Here is a 21,306-nt window from a genome sequence, read left to right on the forward strand (position 1 = left end):
ATGTATCATAGATACTTGATTACTGTGTGTTACCGTGGTTTGCAAAATTTTTAAGAATATATAGTATACAATATACACCACTTAAGATAAAGTTATTTGTTAAAATTATTTACATTTTTGAAAGTTTCAGAAATGTTTAGTATTTTTTAAAGTACTTCTGATCCATTTGTCCATCTTTGCAATGATGATTGCAAAGACAATTATCAGTGCTGAAGCATTTAAGGGAAAAAAAAGGGAGACACTAAAAGGTAACAGAAAGATGATACTTGGTATTTCTATGTGGAAGCTCTAATTGTAAATCAGGCAGTGTCTCTATATTAAATCACAGCAATGTCATCAATGGCTACTTCTTTGAGTGACATTATGTCAAATAAGAACCAAGAGTAAAGGTGGTGTAATCTTAGGACTTCTGGACAGCTGATTTATGCAAAACATGAAAATTAGGAGCAGATTCTAGCTAGAAATTATGATACTCCTCACACGTGCTTATTCTGTAGTAACCTGGGAGGTGTTGACTGAGCTAGATCCAATTGCAGACCCAGATTCACTGCAAATATCTGAGTTCAGGACAGCTCTTCCCTAATCTGCTACTTATTTACCCATGTCAGGGCGCCACACTCGGTTTGAAAAGAGAGTTCTAAATCCTGCATTAGGACTTTAATTGTTCAAATGATATTAGACAGGTTTTTACCAACTGCAATAACGCATTATTTAGGTGCCTAAGCTATGTAAGATGTTGATCATTTAGACTACCCCTGAACCTCAAGGAATGTTATCAATTGCATCTTCATGACTTTTTAAAGCTTTTAATTTTCGTAAGTATTTGCTTACCCCCAAATTTAGTTTTCACCCAAGTTAGCAGAGTGGCTAATGAAGTGAAAAGAACTGTATGATAATACATTTTCAAACTGCTACTTTAGTATTCCCTAGCAGAGTTCTCATTTAAGTAGATACTTCCCATCTGTTTTTCCACTCAACCTATCGCTGAGCATGTGAAATAATGATGTCACTCACTGGGTCCTCCTGTGCATGGTGACCAGGTGGCTTCCAGGAAGATGCCTTTAAATTCTTCAGTCAGCAGATGCAGCTCTGTTTTTGTTCTATCATTCTAAAAAATCCCCTGTACTTCTCTACAAACACATATGACAAAATATGCCTATTAAAACACCTAATGAGCCCTGGCTGGTGTAGCTCAGTGGATTGAGCGCAGGCCTATGAACCAAAGCATCGCCGGTTTGATTCCCAGTCAGAGCACATGCCTGGGTTGCAGGCCGTATCCCCAGTATGGGGTGTGCTAGCGGCAACCACACATTGATGTTTCACTCCCTCTTCCTCCCTCCCTTCCCCATCTCTCTAAAATAAATAAATAAAATCTTTTAAAAAACACCTAATGAGATATTATATAACATTTTAGACATCCCATGCTGAGAGCAACCTGACAACTAGAGTTCATTAATAAAATAGTAATCATTATTGTTAAAAAAATTGGAAACCAGGCAAGGTAAGGATGGCAGAAAAAAATACTTAGCATGAAAAGAGATAAAGGGAGGAGAGATGGGAGAGTACGAAAGAGAGGGGATGGCAGACAGAAAGCGCAAGAGAGAGACAGGGAGAGGGAGAGAGGAAGGGAGGGATGGATGGAATGGGTGTGGGAACATGTTAGCTATCTTCAAATATTAGAAAGGCCACATTAGACCTGTGTTGTTTGCTAAAGAGAATACAGTCCTAAGTGTGGGAATTATAAGGAGGCAGAGTTCAGCTATCCACGTTTTGCAAAGTGACATTCCTATTATTATTAAGTATTCAAAAAAAATCTGGAAAACTCCTCTCAGAACTGCAATTGTAGTTGCACACCTGGGCAGCTCACTGCTTTTCACACTTGAACTTGCCCATGAACTGCTGGGGTTCTGCTGAAGTGCAGATTCTGACCAACAGGTCTGGGAGGGCCTCAGATGGAGTATTTCTAATAAGCTCCCTGGTGATGCCCTTGCTGCTGCTTTGTGCAACACAACTGCAGTAGCAAGGGACCAGGTGATCCTTAAGGTGCCTCCTCGCCGTCAATACTGAGCATTTCCTCAGCCAGGGAGCAAAAGAAAGAGAATCGTAAGTCAAGAGTTAGCTACACAGCTCACTCAGATTTCATTGATAAAATAGCTAAACGTTTCACCCTGTCTTTTTAGAGGCAGAAAATAGGTGGAAAACAACACTTCAGAGATAATAGCATAAGCACTGGGATAATGATACTAAAATGCCCTCCAAGAAAATTGGCAGCAGTTCCAGATTCATACCCAGCACAGACAACTGTGAGGAGCTGGAAACCAAATGTAACCGCTGATACTGAAATTGGACCCTGCCAGCTAATAGCATGTTCACACAAGCCAGTGTTTAGGGGACAAAGATTGAAGATTGAAGAACTCCACGATGAGACAAGGATCGGAATATGTTGTATCACTGAGCCATAGTGGGAGTGGAATTACAAACCAATACACTGAGCTGCTCTGTCTTCCTTTTGACCTTTGGACTCGAGCAAACCCCAAACGGAAAGAGAATTGGCATTTTGGTTGCATCTCATGCTACTTTTAATCAGCCGCTCCTTATTCTGTGCAAACGGCTTGACCAGAGGCCAGCTGAAAGGGCTGTCACTCGGTCAACAGGAAGTGAGCCTGGACAAAAGGTCCAAGTTTAGGAATGCCTCTCTGGATTTTATTTTGATACAGATCCTAGTCAAACTTGGCTCCTGAGGCCAGGGCCAGAATAAAAATGAGTTCACAAGCTAACTGTGGGCTTTTTAAAAAGTACTTTTTAAAGTTGCAGTCCCCTCAATACAGTGCTATACGGAAACCCAAAATGGAGGGAAAGCCAAAATGCAAGAGGGGGATAGGAATTCCCTCATTAAATGTACTTTGCAAGTACATTTAAAATATGTTTATTAATGTTTTGCTCACTAAAATAAACTTATTCTTCAGATTCTTTCCTCTGCTCTTTGTGGTCACAAGAGGTCATTCTTAAGAATTTAAAGAGAGTCTCTCATATTTCCAGGCTAAAATGTTTCATAAAGTCCGTGTACAGCCTGTGTATTTTAAAGGAGCATCTCCTTTGTGCTGTACGGTACTGAGTTTCACCGAAACTTTTATAAGTTTTGTAGCCAGACAGATACAAGTTCGAATCCCCTGTCTGCCACTGAGTGTGGCGCATGAGCCTGAGTTTCCTCTTATTGAAATTGGACATGATAATAGTTGAAAAAGAATAGGTAACACAAAATGCTACAAAAGAAATACATTGGACAATTTTATCAGAATGCTTACAGGCTAGTTGTGGGCACTCCAGGAGATCGCATATGCAAAACTTCTTCAGTGTGATAAGCCATCAATGGTAGACTGATAGTAGAAAGTAGCAACTATAAGATAATTTGCCTCACTGAAGTTAACTTTCCAGGAATCAAACTGATTTTGTCTCTGAGAATGGAGAGTCAACTATAGTTCCCTTGGTAATATTGGAGACATCTGAGAAGACACACGTACATATTTAATCCTAAGAATGTTGCCTTCCAAAAAATGTCATATTCAGCTATGGAGTTGAGCATGCATTCAAATAGAAGTCAGACTATGGGTGATAAGACAATTAAAACATAAAAAAGGAAAAAATTTTGAAAGACAAACAAACCCAAGTGGTTATATTAGTTTAAAAATTCTAAGTGATCACAGAATATTAAAATCAGAAAAAATTTTTTTCCAAAGGCGTGTTTAAGAGCAGCTGCTACATGCAGTGCCCTGTTCTAGATGCTCAAAGAATCAGAAAGGCAGCGATCTGGAGAAGCAGAGGAGTGTGGTGGTTAGGAGAACGGACCCTGGGGCTGGACAGCCTGGATTTGAATCCAGGTTCCTCCACTCACTCAGGGTGTTAGAGGAATCACCGTGCCATCATTTCCCCATCCAGAAAGTGGGATAATAATCTCCCTTACTTCACAGGGCCTTCCTGAATATCAAGGGACTGACTGTATGGACGACATACAACAGTGCGGGAACACAATGAGGTCAGTGAGCAGCGACTGTGTGCCCAGCACTGTTGTAACGTCTGTGGTGTCACAAAAGAGGAGAGGTACTAAGGAAGGGCTGTGGCAGTTCTGAAAACAGAGGAACCCTCATGTGCGCTGGTCAATAATCTGTTGGCCTGTAGAACCATTCTTCTGCTGTGCATCGTTGGGGACCGCCTTTCTCAGATTCTTTGCCAAAGGATTTCAGTGGGCTTAGCCAATGGAAGGTCTCGGCAGAAGAATATAAAAGCTTGAAGAAGAAGAAAAAACAATGTATTTCTTTCCCGTACACTGTCTCCTCCTGGTTCAAGCTCCTACTACACACCCTTTCTGTAGTTCTTGCTTTCACTGAATGGCCCCAACTTCTGGGTTATGGAAACCCCATCTTCCACCCTTGTCTAGACCTATGGTGCTAGAAGTTTCCTATAACTCCACCTCCTCCTGCTGCCCCTCCAGACCCAGATGTGCTAGCAGACCCTGCTGTCCTAACCTCTGGGCTGCCCCTGTGGGCTGGGTTTAGCTTCTGAGCTCTTTCATCTCCATGGAAACAACCCCTGTTTATGAACCACCTAGAGGCATTTCCGTTTCCCTGACTGGACTCTCACTATAAAATGCTATAAAGCAAGCTGAGTCTTGTACAATGGATTAGGCTGGGTCATGCTAAAATGGAAATAAAGAACATTTCAAATTGAGTACGTGCCCAAACCAGATTAAATAAACCATGATCTTAAACTTTCAATGAGGTTGACAATAGTTAAATTTGTTTAAATATACAAGATGGGTTGCATCAACCTCATATATCTGAGTTGTTACAAAGTTCCAGACCTAGCCTATCAGGATTCAAATTCTGGTTCTGACACTTGATCGTATGCCTCTCCTTGCCTCAGTTTCCTCCCCTGAAAAGCAGAGATAATAAAAGCACTGGTGTTAAAGTGAGGATAGATGAGCTAATTCCCATAAAGAACTGAGAACAGCAGCCATGCAGTGCTTTATATTTTGTTGGTTCCGTTCAAAAGTAGCAAACAAATTTTTCAGCACAGACTTATACATAATGAGCATTTTCTGGCATTTCAATTCAAAAAAAAAGCTTAAAGCCATTAAGAGTGAGATTGCTTTTAGAAATGCAAGCCTGTTGAGGGCTGGAGCTCTGGCTTTCTGGGTCACCGCTATATTCCCAGCACTTACCACCTGCCTAAGTCCTTGCAGAAGACCGCTGTGCAGGACGGAATGAGCAGAGATCCAGAAGCTAGGTTTTGCTGACTCCCAAAATAGGGAAGACCGATAAAAACTTAACTGTTCTTTTTTTCAGTTAATAACAAAGTATCAAGTCACAGAAACAATAAGACATAACTAGGAAGTATCAGAAAAATCACAGGATCACAACACCTACCTGTGATCTAGACATTATTCCAGGTTCTGAGGAAACTGCAGCAAACATTTGTACCATCAGGAACTTTATGCTACTTGGGAAGGCAGAAAATAATATATACTACTTAATACAGTTCAAAGGGTTTAATGCAATAAAGGATGGAACGGAATGGAATGAAATAGAATGTCTGCGTTATGAAAAAAGTAATAAAGTGGGGGAAGAGTGAGGAAGTGACAGGGTGCTGTCTTAGATAATACTGCCATGGAGGGGACTCTTGAAGAGATGACATTTGAGCAGAGACCCGCCCCAAGTCAGCAGTGACCCCGGGTCTTTCTGTGGAAAGCATGTTACAAGCAGTTGGAAGAGTTAATATTCATTTTGACAAGAACCTTGACCTTCATAGGGAATACGCTATGATTCCTTCCAAATTCAGACGTCTACAATATAAGATTTGTTAACCTCACTCATAGAGCGAAACACAAGTGAGTCATAATGGAATGCCATGAGGAAATACAGCATGTATCTTGGAAATCAAAAAGAGATCGGCACTTTCAGTACTGAGAAACAGCAAACAAAAAATTTTTTAAAGAGCAATCATTTTTTATTAACTTGTGCCTGGTACATACATCTGCTCTGAATTTGATAAACACTATTTGAGGATAGGTAAGGGCTAAATTTCTACTGGAGGCGTCACCTTATTGGCTCAGGATTACCTACCTTCCTTTGGCCTCCTTGTTTCCCTGTCACACTAACAGAAGAAAGGATGCAAGGGAAAGGATCCATTGTCCTAGCCTGTCTCCTGCATGTAGCTTACCTTCTCCTCTGTCATTTCCAACTCTTTTGCTAGAGCTGACTTTCCAAAACATAGCTCTAACCACATTATTTTCCTCTTCCTATCCATCTCTCCTTGGTTCCCACTGCCTTTGTGATATGCTCTTTGCTCTTTTACACAACAAACTTCACAATAGGAATTGAGCTTGCACATCAGGTTGTATCACTTGCTGTTCCCATACACACAAGCACTCGACTTTTAAGCCATCAGAAAAATGCCATGCGCTTCTCTGCAGCTGTGTGCCACAGCCACGTTCCTTGCTCTCCAGGTCACTCTTTCTCCGCCACCTCTGCTAGATAAACTTCCCTTCATGCTTTAGAATCAAGTTCAAATACCACCTCCTCCCTAAAAGTTTCCTCTGTGCTTTATCCAAACGCAGAGAAAATTTAGTCAGTTCTTCATTGTTGATGAAGAGCCCTTTATTTGTGGCACTACCGCATAGCTGTTAAGAGCTTATCATTGGGAACTGCCGGGACTCAGGCTCTGAGGTTTGGAGGCCGAATGATCTTGAAAACAGCGTCTAGGTGTCCTCGTCTGTGAAATGCTAATAACCTTAACATCTACCTCACAGAGCCACTGGGAGATTTAAATGAGTTAAGTCATGGGGAGTCATTAGGAGGTCTGACACGTATTAATTGCTCACTGGACATCAGATGTTGTTATTAGCTACTATGCTCCTATTATTTCTAGTTGTACACATATAGTATGTGCTCCTCCTGCTCTCTGAGTGCTTGGGTATAGGCAATATATCCTCCCGGTTTCTTATTCTCGGTGTCAAGCACAGGATCGGCCAAAAAGACACATTTGACAAATGTCGGACCCAACGAATTAGACTTAGCAAGGAGTATGTGTAAATCCCACTCAGTATTAAATGTCAGCCTGAATGTCCACTTTAATGTGTTGTATGTGTTAAATAAGACAACTACTAATAATCCCCATCAAATATGAAGCCTTCTGAGCAAAAACAATATTGAGATAGAGGAGCAATTACCTCCATGGGAGTCTGAGTAGCATGGTTGGTACAGAAAAAAAAAAGTCAATCATGGCAAGAGAGCCTTCTGCTGCATAACTTCCCATGAAGTAAATAAGATATAGGACAAAATTAAATATGTTTCAGAACTGGGAGTTGTGTCTGTTGCTACCTCCTCAGCACAGCTTTAATTCAGAGAATAATTCTGGCACTTTAAAGTGTATTATAAATTCCTCCCTTACCAATTCAAAGCATCTGATTCCATCATATGCTACGCATTTTGGCCTATTGCATTGTTGAAGTATGTATGAAGGCCTCTAAACATGTCAGTCGCTAGGCGAGGCACAAGAAATACATAAAGTGAGGAAGATCCTGAAATACAAAGAGTGAGGAAGATCCTGAGGACTGAGGAGGGAAGCCTGGGGCAGAGAGCACTTCAGAGAGCGATGCGCACCATTCTCTCTCCCCAAGCATGATCGTGTCCAAGGAAGTTATGGGTGTTGAGTCTGAAGCCACATCCAGCATTTCATTCTGCTCAGATTTGAAAAAAACAAGGCCAGAAGAAAAGTGTAGAATGAAAGGAGGAAAGGAAGAAAGCACATTTTTATAAGCTTCACTGGGGCCCAGCAATATTTTATTTCAAATGGAAGGTGACGGAAGTGGGTGAAATGTGGAGCCTCACAAAGGCGAGTTTTATAGGCACCCCGTTGCATGCTTCTCTGAAACACTCTGCCTCCTCCCCTCATGAAGAGAAATGGAAAAAGTATATATATCTAAGAGTTACTAAAAGAACTGAAGAAATCTTGGCAGGGTAATTAATGAGTGATAGATCAGTCACCCATGTTAAAAAAAAAAAAGTCAAGTGTAAGAAATCATGGCTTTGTCAAGAACTTTGAGGTTTTTAGGCTGGAAGCAATTTGTACGACGACTATTTTGACCGTACAACTTCCTAATCTCAGTTCCCATAAAGTCTGGGTGGGGGCCAACTGGAATGATTCGTCTCAGCTGCACAGATATCATCCGCAGAGGAAATAAAAGGATTTTAAACACTGGAGTCATTTCCTTTGGTTCTCAGCTCTTTGAGGGAAAAAAAAAATTCCTCTTGGTCAGTGATATCTCCAGCTCAATTCCTGCAGCCTAGCTTAGAAAAATAACAAAATCTGTTCCCTGAAACTCTTTCCAATCAGACAAGTACAGCTTTCAACTCAAAACATTTAAGTCCAATAAAAGACTTGCCTTTGCCCGGGGGTTCTAGGAAGACTAACACCTTTTTAAGGTTCAGACTGCTCTCTAACGAGTTACATAAAAATCCGCAACCGGTGTAAATGTCAAATGTGAAAGGATGTGTTCGAGAAAGGAGAGAGAGAGCCGCGTATAATCAAATCTCGAGCTGCTCCTTTGGAAATGCTGCTGAGGGGTCTGGCTGAAAATAATAGGGCCCATTTATGACACACAGCACAAACGGTAATAGCGAGTTCCCTCTCAAGTGGAACCTTAGCAGCTGGGGAATGGTTACCTGAATGTGTGGAGAGCAGAAAAGCAGCACTTTCCAAATATATCCTCCAGCTAAGGACTTTTGGAATGGCTGCAAAGATTGTAAAGAAAAGATGGATTGTCAGAACACTCTTCAGCTCATACATATGCATTCCAAATGCCAAAGGTGGAAGCCCACTGCACGCAGTATTATTCACATGCCACCGGATTTGAAATATTAGACAGCCTTTGTCCAAGATTGATCTACAAGGAACAGGCGGGTCTGGAGCTCTCCCCTCCACTGCTTTGTGTTTTGCTTTGTTGGTTCTAGTTTTTATTTCCCTGTAAGGCCCTCAGTGCTAATTCTCAAGTCTTCGGGCCAGTTTCTTGGTGAAAAATGAAACAATAAAACAGGCTGCGCCACATATCAAGTAGAAAATATAAATAAGTGCAATTACATTAATATCTTGATAACCAATCTTAAAGTTTAAAGACTATTTAAGTTACTTATTACAGGATCCTTGTGGACATTCTCACAGATTGAAATCATCAAATTTAAGAAGGATTCGCGCAGTATTTATTGTTTCTAGATAATTTAATTTAAAAGATAATGCCAAGAGAAGCAAAATTTGCTTATTGCACTCATCACATGCTGCAGCTAAAGAATAAATTACCTTTTTTATCCTTTGCAAATGCTCATATCCTAAATTTAGAAATATGTGATGTACTTATTTACTAACCAGCATAACATAAAAATGACAGAACAAGTCTCTACTTGCTAAATGATTCCAACGAACATCTGTTGAAGATGGGGAAGATAACCGTTCCATGGAGTAGACTTTCCCATTTCTTTCTTTCCTTGAATGAATAGTTAGGAATTATAAGAAAAGGGGATGCTTTTGCTAATGTTTCTGATAAATATATACTTGTACCACAACAGTAGACCTTTCACTGTACATAAATTTAAAGCAAATGTTATTGGAAAAGCTCACCTTCCACCCTCCAAGTTTTGCTCTTCAAGGAATTGCAAATTCAGGAGCAAAATGCCACCAAAGTGACTCAGAACATGAACAGATATGAAATTTCTGTTTTCAGTTCGTCTTGTGATGCATGTGTTTTCATTCTTTCCTAAGACACAGTGGAACCCTCAACTTTCAAGTCATGACATGAAAATCCCACTTTGTTATTATTCTTATAAATGGAAATGATTGTGCAATATCCTCCTAATAAAGGCAAAAAGAGTGTTATTCTTTATATATGATGGTCCTATGAGTAGGGCCCATAGCTTCCATTTTTTTAAGCCTACAATTCAAACTCTTTTTCCAGGTTTCTGTTTATAACTAACCGCAGACATTGGCAAAGCATTGGGCTAGATATAGGGTTGAGGACTTTTAACGTGGAGCAGTTCGTAGGCCAAACACAGAGACTCACAGAGGCGCCAACTATCAGATGACAGTAAAAACTGTTCCCCACATATGCTATGTGCTAAATATTAAAGTCACACAAAACACCCAAGCACAGACGTAGTTGTATGCTGTCATCTGTTCAAATACAACAATGAATTATTAGAATCACTGTTAAGTTTGAGAGTCAAACTTATTTTTAGAAACCAACTGTTGAATTTTAATCAATTCTCTATTGAAAGATTTTCTCCTATGCCCTGGCTGGCGTAGCTCAGTGGATTGAGCGCGAGCTGCGAACCAAAGTGTCGCAGGTTCGATTCCCAGCCAGGGCACGTGCCTGGGTTGCAGGCCACAGCCCACAGCAACCGCACATTGATGTTTCTCTCTCTCTTTCTCCCTCCCTTCCCTCTCTAAATAAATAAATAAATAAATAAATAAATAAATAAATAAAAATAGATAAAATCTTTAAAAAAGTTAAAAAATTAAAAAAAGAAAGATTTTCTCCTTTGTCATTAACCTAAGGAAAACTCAAATGTATTCCTGATAAGATGTTTTGTAATATAGGCAGCATAGTTCCCTAGCACATAGTGGGGCCTCAGTACTTCGTGGTTTTAAACAAGAGAAATGCATGGTGTCTATTAAGAGTTTTGCAGGGAAAACCATGCTAGTACAACTAAACCACTGCTAGAAATAGTCAACAATATCACTAGGTGGTAAATTATCTGACAGAGGCAATAAGAATTCATAGAGAAGAGACTTTATATCAAGAGCTCATGTAGATAGGGAAGCTTGCACTGGCTAAGTAGAATTTGAAGTTACCCAGTAGTTTAAGTCTGGTTTATAATGGAAGAAGTCTATAGAGAATGGTCTTCTGGGAGGTAGGGATGGGTTGAGTAAAGACCCAAGGGTGGTATATGCATGGTACGTTAGGAGAGTGAAGTAACTGTCTGTTTAGTGGTAAAGGTACATGTTGAAACAGAATAAAAAAAATACTGTGGGTTGACAGTGGTTTCTTAATGCCACACTGAAGGATCAGACTTGATACGAAATAGAATACCAAGTCACAAACAGGTTTTAAGCAGTTAAGGGACACGATTAAAACACTGTTTTTTAAAAAGGCAAAGAATCTGCAAAAGATCCCTAACTTCACATGATTTAACAAGAACCTGTGTTTACTCCAGCTGGGTGATAAATGGCTACAATTTTATTCTGGTTTCTAATCACAACCCAAATCACACACATGATGATTTCTTGGTGCTACATCCAGGTACTGAGAACCTAAGATGTGGTTAAGTCATTCATTACATTATTTGTCCAGACATCCACTGGATAAATACTTCATGTGTCAAGCATGTGCAAGCACAAGTGAACAAGAAACGAACAAGATACAGTCATTTTTTTTCAATCTGAAGAAGTGTGTAATTCTTGCTCTCGATAAGGTCATGGTTTAAGAGGACCATGAAAGGGAAAAATCACTGATTATATCCAGATTGTTAAGAGCTGGCTAAACTTTGGAGAGAACAGAGTTTTATTACCAGATATAGAAGAGGGATATCTAAGTCAGCTTGAGCAGGGACAGAGGGAAAGATAAAGCTTTGAAGGCTGGTGCTAATAATCCACTGAGTTTTGAAAGACAAGGAAGAGTACAGAACAGCACAGGCGATGGATGAGATTGCATACCCAGGCTTTAGAACAAAGCCAACCTGAATTTATATCCCATGTCTGCTATTTCATAGTTGTGAAGATACGGACAAGTTCCTTGTCTCTTTTACCTATAAAAATGAGGATAGTAAGTATCACAATTGGGAAAGTACTGCCATAACCTATGTAAATCTCTTAGCATAATTTCTGTACATAGTAAACACTACATACCAGAGTTTATTACTAAATGGGGAAAACATGATGTTTCAGGCAAAGGGAACGTGCACCCAAGTACATTTGCACATGATGTGGAAATAGCTGGGTATGATGGAAAGAGATGAGAACTGACCAGGGCCATCAGTATGGCCACACAGGCTGCTCCTTGTACAACTCCATGTGATGCTACTCACCTGGACTTCAATGTGAATTTTCCCTCCGTTTCAGAGTTGTGCAGGGCTCGCCTTATAGAACAGTGTAGTCAGCCTCGTGTTAGAGAGAGGACAGGCCAGATCATGAAAGCTTTGCCTTATATTCCATAATAAGTAATTAGAAGTCTACCATATTTGACATCTCACTGAAAATGACAGAGACCTAAAAATTTATACCTATAACTGAATTTTAATGTAGATTCATCCTTAAACATTATTATTGAATAAATGAACTGTATTTCTCCTTGTTAAATTTCAGTACTCTTAAATTATTTTCACATCATTCATTTTTGCTGTTTTACTAGGTATTTGTTATCTTTTAATGGATTATGCAGATTACCTGAGAAATACTAGCCTTTATTATGTGCTAGATCTTGGTTTTGCAGATAGAGGAAAATATGGTTGCTCATTCAAAGAATTTGTAGTCCAGAGGAGAAGACATAAATGTCAACAAGTAATGATACCCCCCTATCAAACAAAATTATCTTCAGTAATTATCATACATTAGGTTTTGACCTAATAATTAACAGAGTATAAATTTTTCTATTTTTCTCTTCCCTAGTGTAGCTAGTTTTTCATGCTATCTCAGTCTTAACAATTATCTTTTTAAATGGTTGTAAAATACTCTAGTGCTTTAACCAGAGTAGTCACTTCTATTATATGCACATTTATGTTATGTTGGAGACTTCAGTGATTTGATGAAAAAATTACATTCATCGGTTTAGATTTTATACACCTAAAATATTGTTCATATAGAAAAAATGATATTATTCAGTTTACTTGCTCACAGGGTTAGGAAGTTTAGTGACTCTTGATATGTAGTTATAAAAAACCACCTTTGCTTTTAAACAGAGCTGACAGATAAGAAACATCGCCACTATCCCTCCAAATTCAATTTTTGGTTGACTTCCCATACATTAAGCATCAATAATTTAATCAATTATCAATAATTTCTAAATTGTTTGGGCTCATGTTTTGTATCTTTAAAAACATTCCAAGGCAGAAAACTGTACTCAAACAACAATTAAAATTAAAAAATTAAAAAAAAAAAACATCCCAAGGGCCTGCACACTTTAAGTGAGCTGTGGCTCCCTGGACCAAGGACACAGTCAAGTTTTAATGACGCACATATTACCCAGGAGGTCAGTTTTTCCCCTGCTGTCCAGGACGGCTTGGACGTCCGTGTGACCTGGGCAAAACATCACTCCCAGTTCCTGGCCAGGAAGAGAGAAAAGAATTTCCTCTCTAAACTTAGAGACCAAGTTTGTATTTCTGGAGTGGACCTGAAGGTCACAGCCTCTGTGTGTTTCCACATGTGTGCAGTTGGCTAATGATGACTGGGAATTCTGAACAGCCACCTACAAACTGTTTGGAGCCTGAATGAAGCCAGTTGCAGCACAGAGCTTCAGGTAGTGCTTAACTGTCCAATTAAAACCAAATGAAAAGCCTTTACCGCCCGCCCCCCCCCGTTATTTGTCCAAAACATTCAAGGAATTCTGGCAATGTCAAGGCTCGCTGTTAACTCTGGAGGAATATAGATGCCATGAGACAGGATGTTATAGTTCCCAGCGCACAGGGACTTCACAGTTGCCTATGAACAAGAAACCTGACAAAACACCCCCATGCCCTACTCCAGAATGAGATCATCTGAGTTACAAATATGAAATAGATGCCTAGCAAGGCATTATGGTATTTCCTATAAAAATCCCATCAACAAAGACAGGCTAAGTGCAAGTGATGACTCCGGAGAAGTAAAATAATTTTCTCAATAGTCCCAATGAGTAGGATCTAGTGTGAAGATTGGAATCTGGAGGTAGAACATCAGGCCTGAGACCTGTATCTCTCACAAACCAGAAAAAAAAAAAAGAAAGAAATGGAGTTACAGTCCAACCCAAACATTATAAAAAATTCAGACTCGAACTCTGGCAGGGGACTCTAGAGGGAGGTTGAGGTAGTAAAACATATGCCTGTTAAATAGACCTGTTGAAAAAAACTAGGCACAAATACTCAAGGTTTCTTTAAAACACATAAGGGGGTGGGGGGGGGTGTGGAAAAGGGAGGGAGGTGGGAGGGGCTGGAGGGGGTGGGCTGGGTTGGGAGTAAAAGGCAGAAAACTGTATTTGAACAACAATTTTAAACAGAGAGAGGAAAAAAACACAAGAAAGTGAGAGCCTTCGGATTGTAGTTAGAGATTTGAAGGCAACTTGAGGCAGTAAGAAATTATGAGGACAGGGGAAGGGCTGTGTGAGAGAAGAAAAATTTTAAAGGGAAAAAAAAACACATGACCTCAGCAGGCATTGGGGTGTTTTGCACAAGTACTGGTTCACAGATAAATTCAAAGCATTTAAAAGTCCTTTTTGATTAAACTTTATCATACTTTTAGACTCCAAATAGAAAACAGTTGTTTATGCCCGGGTTCATCCATCGAGGAGATAATGACCCCCAAACACTTTGCACAACCAAGTGCAAGCTATTTAAAGAGAAGCACGGAGCCTGGGTAAGTAATTGGGATAGAGCGGCCTCTTCAGAGGTCTTAACCTTATTCCCATGAGCAAGCACGAGAGGCAAGCTAAACAGAGCTTAAATAAGATAAAAGAGAGCACTTGCTGTGGAACTTGACCACACAGGCCCTGTAAGGAAGCATGCCTCATTCCGCATCCCGAGAGTAAGAGCAACTGTCGACTGCCCTTGGTCTGCCTGCTACCCTCATAATTCTGCGATACTTTCCCACACCGACTCAACTGGTGTGCACTTACAAGCTAAAACACGTAGAAGGGTAGACATTTGTCCAGACGATTTAAGTGTGAAATTGAAGTGAACAGAACACCATTCTTAAAATACATTTAGAAATTACTCTACATAAAACAAAATGAACAACACAGTTTTCAAAAGGTATCTAGGCTTTCAAGGCAAAATCCGCATGCTCTTTCATGCTTCTATTAAATGACAAAACCAGATTAGAATGCCTGATCGATACTGTTTTGTAGTGGCGTGGAAATGGGTGGGTAAAAACTACTGCCTGTTTCTTTCAAACTGTCTGCCTTTACATAAACTCAGAACATTGTGCATGTGTCTGCTTGTCATGAATAACATTCAGGGCCATTTGCTGCTGGTTTTACGTCTGGGGATTATCCTGAGTGAGGAAGAGCAAAGAGTGAGGAGAGAGGTTTTGGCAGATCTTTGGATGCTGGCTACATGAGCGTTCAAGAAGTTACTCAGCATCTCCAGGCCTGCTTTCTCATTAGTAACATAGGGATAATAATAATAATTGAAGTTACTTGATGCCCACTGAACAATGGTGTAGGCTACTGAAAGTTGAAGATATATGTTCTTTCAAGGGCCACACGGGTACCTAAATAGTGGGCTGGCTTTAAGAAAATAAGAGCACTTTAGGCTATTCTAAAAAGCATTCACCTTGAAATACATTTGAGCAGCGCTGCAGCCAAACAACATTCCTTTATTACACAAATTGGCCCTTTTGATGAATTACAGGAATGTTCTAAGGGACTTCTAGATCTTACTGTGCTGAACAACTATTTGACCAAGGCTGAGCTACACAGCATGTTAGTGTATATATGTCTCCTGTCTCTATGACCACTGCCTACCACATCTCCGAGGACACTGTAGCTCATCACCTACTCATTCCCAAGCTCATTCTGGTACAGTTGTCTTCTAGGCCAACAAACCAAAGACCCCATTTCTGACTCCTGTGCTGGGATTCACTTCCTTTTTATTATTTTCTTAATTTAATTTTTGGTTCTTTGGTTGCCTGGTTGGTAGGCTAGCGGGACATAGTTGAAGAGTTTACTTTTGCTTACGGGAATTCAGATAGAAAACACAAGATAAAAATTTTGGTGGAAGCCTGACAGCCCCTGGTGCTACGAAAGCCTGGTTATTAGAGATACCATAATTCTTTCTCCCAAAACGGGGAAACTGCCATCTGGCTTGCCATCACGTCTGGTGTTTTCATCAGCTCACGTATCATGCTGACTTTTTATTGTCTACAGAAGTTCACTAACAAAATGGAACTGTCTTACCTGGAAATTAACATGACATACATATTTTTTAAAGTCTCTCTAACAAGAAGCAGAGTTACAGAATGGCTCTTCACCAGTAAAGTTTGCAGGACCAAGAGCGAGGAAACATAGGCTAAACTGGACAACATAATAGGATGTATGTAGTTTTAATGATAATTCATATTAATAGGACATCATAGGTGGGAATACAATGATGCAAAGTAGCAATATTAACTTTCCCACGAAGTTCAAACATACGCACTTGTGATTTTATTTGATAGCTCTATGTGCAATTTTAACTCACTATTGTCTTAGATTCCTACAAAAGAAGAAAACTGCAAAGACCCTGACCACTTTCTAAGGCAGAATAATTATTCCAGGACTTACTTGGTTTATGTGACACAGCGGATGCTTAGTTACAAAGACCTATGGGAATTTAATTTCAACCTTTTAAAAAAAAACAAAACTTATGAGCCCTGGCTGGCATAGCTCAGTGGATTGAGTGCAGGCTGCAAACCAAGGCATTGCAGGTTCGATTCCCAGCCAGGGCACATGCCTGGGTTGCAGGCCACAGCCCCCAGCAACTGCACATTGATGTTTCTCTCTCTCTCTCTCTTTCTCCCTTCCTTCCCTCTCTAAAAACAAATAAATAAAATCTTAAAAAAAACAACAAAACCACAAAACTTACATTTTATAAAACAGAAACATACCTTTAAGGTAAATCTTCATAAAATGGTTTTGAAAACACACATATGATATAATTAACCCCAAAATATTTTCCCCTGTCTCATGTAATCATGCATGTATATCAATAAATACATTAACATATGTAATGAAATCATATATGCACATTTGATTCTAAACAGTGGTTAAAACTTGTGACAGATTGCCAAAAATTCCACTTTTTGAATAGAAATCTTTGGCTTGCTCAGTTTTTCTCTAGTCAGGAGAAAATATCAGCTGACAGTATATCTGATAAAGCATTAATATTTCAAATATATAAGAAACTCATACAACTCAACAGCAAAAATCCCCAAACAACCCCATTAAGAAATGTGCAGAGGACCTAAGTAGACATCTTTCAAAGAAGACATGCAAATACCCAACAGATATATCAAATGATACTCAGTATCACTAATCATCAGAGAAATCCAAATCATGACCATAATGAGATATCACCTCATCCCTCACACCTGTTAGGATGGCTATTGGAGAGAGAGAGAGAGAGAGAGAGAGAGAGAGAGAGAGAGAGAGAGAGAGGAGAGAGAGGGAGAGAGAGGACAGACAGAGAGAGTTGCTGGCAGGAGTGTAGCGATAAGGAAACCCCCCCACCCTTTACACTGCTGGTAGGGATGTAATTTGATACAACCATTACACAAAAACTGAAAATAAAACCACTGTATAATCAGGAATACATCTTCCAGGTATATCTCCAAAGGAAATGAAATCAAAGAGATATACCTGTGCTCCCATGTTTGGTGAAGCATTATTCACAATGGTCCAGACACGAGTGTCCCTTGAGGGATAAATGGATAAAGAAACTGTGATACACACTCACACACACTAGAATACTATTCAGCCTGTAAAAAGGAGATCCTGCCATCCGTAAGAACATGGATGAATCTAGAGGGCACTGTGCTCAGTCAAATAAGTTAGACACAGAAAGAAAAAGAAAGATTGCATGATATCACATACATATGCACCATAAAAATTTAAATATATAGGAGCAGAGAGTACAAAGGTGATTACCACAAGCAAAAAAGCAGGATAAATGAGTTGTTGATTTAAGGGTACAATGTTGTTGTTACCTATGTAGGATGAATATGTTTAGAAATCTAATATGTAGCACGATAATCATTTCATAATACAGCACTGAATACGGGAAACTTTCTAAGAGAGTGTATTTTAGGTTCTCTCATTACACATACAAAAATGGTACCTGTGTAAAGAGATGACAAGTTAATTAGCCTGACTGTAGTAAGCATTTACTACGTGTATGTATGCCAAATCATCATGTTGTATACACTATACTATGATATTTAAAAAATAAAAATTTAAAGTTTTCCTCTAATCAAATCATTCTCAATTTTATCACCTGTTTCTCTATGAAAAGTATGAGCCATAATTTCTTTTTTTAAAGATTTTATTTATTTATTTTTTAGAGAGGGGAAGGGAGGGAGAAAGAGAGGGAGAGAAACATCAACATGTGGTTGCCTCTTGTGCACCCGCAACTGGGGACCTGGCCTGAAACCCAGGCATGTGTCCTAGACTGAGAATCAAACCAGTGACCCTTTGATTCACAGGCTGGCACTCAACCACTGAGCCACACCAGCCAGGGCTACACTGTCTTTGTATCATATGAAATGAGCGATTTTCTGAACTTTAACCCCTTGAACTCAAAAATAGCTCGAGAACCCTTGGAAACTTTGTAAGCACAGTGGTTTAATAGTTTGTTTTAAATGAAGTTTTAAATTATGCCTCACATAATTCTCTTTTTCAGAAAAAAAGGAGTCTACTTCTTTCAGTCATCCCTTCAATAAAAAAACTACAATTTTCACTTTAATCATCTGTTGTAACAAAAGTGCCCTAAAGACATAAATTCCAAGGTGACTTATATTTCTCACGGGATTTTGCCACTTTGATTTCATTTAGTATGCTATCAACTATGTTTATTTTTCACATCACAGTCAAACCCAGAGCCTAGTGCATTCATTAACAGTCGCTTCCCTAAAATCTGCTGCTTCGGCTCCTGCTTTTCTGGAGTGGACAAGCCCTGAGAACCTCAACAGCTGGGACCTCTACAGCTTAAGTTTTTTTCTTATTTCTTCTGGAGAACAATTGCATCTTCATTTATTTTTATTATTACACTTATTTTTTGATGAATTCCTTGGTTCGATTTTATTGTGATAAAACAACATAAATGTATCATTGTAACAACTGAGTGTATATAGCTCAGTGGCATTTAATATAGTCACACAGTTGTGCAAACATCTGTGTGACATCATCACCACCCATCTCTGGAATGTCTTCATCTTCCCAAACGGAAACTTTGTATCCATTAAACACTAGCTTCCCATCCCCCAAACCCCCAAACTCCCAGCCCCGACAAACACCATTCTGGCATTTGTCTGTATGAATTTGACTACTCTAGGTACCTCATGTAAGTAGAATCACACAATACTTGTCCTTTTGTGACTAGATTATTAAAATGATATTGTAATGGTTTCATAGTTATAAGCGATAGTGAGGCAATCACATTGTAAAGTGTATAAGTGTAGAATCATTATACTATATACCTGAAACTAATATAGTATGTATACCAAGTATACTTAAATAAAAATAAAAAGAAATAAAAAAGAAAAATTGTAGCTTTAAAAGTGGCTTAGAGGTGTTCCAAATATGCCTTGTGAGTACAGATTTCTCCAGCTCACGGCTGATGTGAGCAGAATGGCCAGTAGGTCTATCTGGATGCCAAACAATTTAAATGCACTGCCCTTTTCTTAACTGATGTTGTACAAATTAAAGGCAATCCTTGCCGTTTTCTCTTATTCCATAGCAGGGAGGAAAGCACACCAGTTTTTAAAAATATCGTATGATATAGGGATTTTACATCACCAATATTTTTTTTAGCAAAAGAGACATTTGACCCCACTTACAGCCACTTGCAGAACCATAACAAACAATATATTCATCATTCAAATTCAGTGTTGTTCTTTATAGTTTTGGGATTTGAGATTTTTTGTTTTTTTATTGTTTTAGCTATGTGCATGAGTTTTTCTTTGTCATACTCTGAAGTTCTAATTTATTTACTAAATTAAAGAAAAAGTGGCTATTTTAATAGCAAAGTAAATAACCAATAAGTCAGTAAGAACAATGGCAGCCTTTAAATCAAATGACGGTTCACCACACCTTAAACAAAAAAATGCCTTTACTATGGTTTCAACCACTAAGGAAGCAAAACCTTTTAGGTTTTTTGTTTTCTTTTTACCTTTGAACTTATGAGGCAACAGAGTAAACAGTATATAACAAAGGGTGAACAAAGAAGCATTTGGTTTTCAGAACCTATACAATTCAATTTCAGTGAATTCCACCACCTGCTACTGGGCCAGAACGTGTTTTTCCTCAACGACATCAGGTTTGTGGGCCTTCAGAAAATCTTTAGGGCTATCACATAGTCAACACCAAAATGTGTGAAAGAAACATTCTTTAAGTACTTATACTTTTTGATATTATCAAAGCCAGTCTTAATAAACACATGCCAATTTATGAAATACACATTCCTTGAACATTTATATGTGCTCAGAACTGCATTAAATGATATAAGATATGTGGCAACTCTAGAAAATGTGGTTCCTATGAGGAGAAATCCAAGTTCACGGCCACAGAAAAATGTACCTGATATATGCATGCCAGGCATACTATTGGGTACAAACATGGTCTCATGTAATTTTGAAAAAAAATTTTGAGTCATAGGTGTAAATAACTTTATTTGTCAGCTAAGAAAACATGTTTAGAGATGTTTTCTAATTTGTCCAAGGAAGATTATTATTTGGAAACTTTCTTGGTATCGATTTTAATTGGAAAATACTTGAAGAAAGTCCTTGAAGTGGGTTTTTTAAAAAAAATCTTTCTTTTTGAAACCCTATACATATTTGAAAGGATATTTATTATGCTATTGCAATTTTATATAAATTTGAAAAAAACAAACATATTCATATTATATCTGTCACATTATAATATTTCACATATCATTTAAATACACAGGGTTCGGCAGAAGTAGTGCCTGCTTGAGTATAGTTAAGGGTAATAATATGGGTGTAATAATTTATACTTTTAATTTGAACGTTTCACCTAAAATGTCATATCATGTGCTTGAGTATATTGTTATGTTACAGAATTACATGCTTATGATTTTGTAATAAAAGGTTTTGTAAAAAAAGGGGTGTTCTTTGTGCCAGACCCTGTATATTACTGTATATAATTTCTAATATATTTATAAAATCATAGGTAAGTGCCCTGGCTGGTGTGGCTCAGTGGACTGAGTGCCAGCCTGCGAACAAAAGAGTCGCAGGTTCTATTCCCAGTCAGGGCACATGCCTGAGATGCGAGTCGGGTCCCCAGTTGTAGGCACAGGAGAGGCA

The 21,306-nt window shown here is 38.9% G+C and overlaps 1 protein-coding gene and 1 long non-coding RNA gene across 10 annotated transcripts in view; both read right to left on the minus strand.

The window, feature by feature from the left end:
• RBMS3 (RNA binding motif single stranded interacting protein 3) overlaps positions 1–21,306 on the minus strand; it is a 623,271-nt gene that overhangs the window by 399,507 nt on the left and 202,458 nt on the right. The gene's annotated exons all lie outside the window — the stretch shown is intronic.
• Positions 972–3,904, minus strand: LOC118501815. The gene is made up of 2 exons (XR_004904471.1): positions 1,388–3,904; positions 972–1,168 (listed from the first exon to the last, which is right to left on the minus strand). It is a non-coding gene; the product is annotated as an uncharacterized LOC118501815 (long non-coding RNA).

This window comes from Phyllostomus discolor, chromosome 7, assembly GCF_004126475.2.
Source record: "Phyllostomus discolor isolate MPI-MPIP mPhyDis1 chromosome 7, mPhyDis1.pri.v3, whole genome shotgun sequence".
NCBI classification, from domain to species: domain Eukaryota; kingdom Metazoa; phylum Chordata; class Mammalia; order Chiroptera; family Phyllostomidae; genus Phyllostomus; species Phyllostomus discolor.